Here is a 2309-nt window from a genome sequence, read left to right as displayed (position 1 = left end):
AGATCCAACAGTCTCTGAGATCAGGAAGACTCTCCACAGATAAACTGTCTCCTGCTCAGTGGTCAGCTCTGGCCTTCATCTTAGTGACATCAGGAGAAGATCTGGATGTGTTTGACCTGAAGAAATACTCTGCTTCAGAGAAGGCTCTTCTCAGGCTGCTGCCAGTGGTCAAAGCTTCAAACAAAGCTCTGTGAGTACTGACAGAATTTGGGTTTTTCTGGTAAAACCAGAAAGAGTGACTATTATCCTGGTAAAACTAATGTTTAACTATCAGTTTTATAAATATATATTTTATTGAAATAAACACTAGTCAAGTTGAATTACGGTATAAGATTTAGCTAAGAGACCTGAAAATGATTTTTTGTATCTCAGGACAGAATGAGATATCTTTATCAAAGTGGAAAATAATTACTTATTTGTGTTTTTTATTTATTTTTTGTAAATCATCAATAATGTTCATCCTTGCCAGACCTAGAAACAGAAATTAAGTCACAGATACAAGCTTTTAATAACAAAAATTTCATGTCATCTTAATATTATAACTCAGCTTATTTCTGTAAATGTGCCTTCTCATCCCCCCCACCCCACCCCCCACATTCTAATCTAGGTGTATCTGTTCATCAAGTCCCTCTTAAAGATCTTTCTGGTTTCTCCATTATAACAATAAACTTGCTCTATAGTTGCACCATATCTCCAGTCTACCTGACTTGGTATCCATCCCATATATCCATACAGGCAGAGATCTGCTGACATCCCTCCAGAAATCATTGTAAATACAGCTAAAGTAATCCCAGTTGGTCCTCATGTCATTCTGATTGGAGGGGCTACAGGCTGCTGCCCTGGCAGCTCTGACTTTCAGAGAGCATCAGACACACTGGATAAAAAAGCTGCTCCAAGGTGTAAAAGTCAGTAAATCATTGGTCAGATCAATTGTTCAAGCAGCGCATGCTGGAACATAAAAAGTTATATTATACTTCTATCATGTTCTTGCTGATGAACTTAGAAGGATCAAAGACTTGGACGTAGAGTTAGAGTCGTACATTCAGCAGCAGGTAGAGCAGATAGTCAGGTTACTTTATTGTGCTGTTAAATATCTAACCCAGAAAGCCCGTTAGTTTGCAGGTTAAATACAGAGGAGACAATTTTTTGGGACTAAAAAATGTGTTATTGGAGAAACGGAGTAAATTTACCGTATTTCAGAGTAAAACAAGAATGCTTTGCTTCTAAAAACCTGACTCACCCAGTTTTCCTTAATATGACAAACTGGATAAAACAAACAAACAAACAAATAATATAATAATAAAAGGNCATGTTGGAACATAACTAATATTTCTCTGATTTTTTTTCCTAACTTCCATCATGTTCTTGCTGATGAACTTAGAAGGATCAAAGACTTGGACGTAGAGTTAGAGTCGTACATTCAGCAGCAGGTAGAGCAGATAGTCAGGTTGCTTTATTGTGCTGTTAAATATCTAACCCAGAAAGCCCATTAGTTTGCAGGTTAAATATTAAGGAGACAGTTTGGGGACTAAAAAAATGTGTTATTGGAGAAACAGCGAGTAAATTTACCGTATTTCAGAGTAAAACAAGAATGCTTTACTTTAAAAAACCTCACTCACCCAGTTTTCCTTAATATGAGAAACTGGATGAAACAAACAAACAAATAATATAATAATAAAAGGGTTTTAAAAGTGACTACAGAGACAGATTGTTGATGATCTGGACTTTCTCTCCTGCTTAGAGATGAAGTGAGAGAATATTGTGGGAGATTTAACAACAGCAATATACATCAAATACGCACCCGACTAATAATAAATAAAGAGAATATTTCTGTGCTGATATAGAGCTGAGCTTCTAGATCTAATCTAATACGTGTCGTGAATCCAGGGACTTTCAGTTCATACTTTTTCATGACTTTACCAATCTCATCATCATATTACAATGACATTAGTTGGTCACTTATCCAGCAAATTGTGTTTTATAGATGATCTACATACATGGATCTTAAAAAGTTCAAGTACAATTATTTTATTTCATTTTTTTTGCTGATTTAGAAACAGTTGAAATAACTGATGATTTATTCTTATTTTTTTCTCTTTTGATAGATATTATTTTCAGTTTAATTCCGCCTTAATGCTGGACTAAGTATTCCCGATTTAGAATTCATTCTTTCTCAGACTAATATTTTTCCATTTAAACCCTGTTTGTAAAGACAACATTTTTGGTTTATTTAGTTTATTTTATTTAATTTGACCTAAACTACATTAAGTCAGTTTACCAAGTCTTTTAAAGAAAAGAAACCTGCGAGG

Source organism: Cyprinodon variegatus, unplaced genomic scaffold (genome assembly GCF_000732505.1).
Source record: "Cyprinodon variegatus isolate N-32 unplaced genomic scaffold, C_variegatus-1.0 Scaffold1662, whole genome shotgun sequence".
NCBI classification, from domain to species: Eukaryota; Metazoa; Chordata; class Actinopteri; order Cyprinodontiformes; family Cyprinodontidae; genus Cyprinodon; species Cyprinodon variegatus.
The sequence above is the reverse complement of the archived record's forward strand: the minus strand, read 5'-3'. Positions refer to the sequence as shown.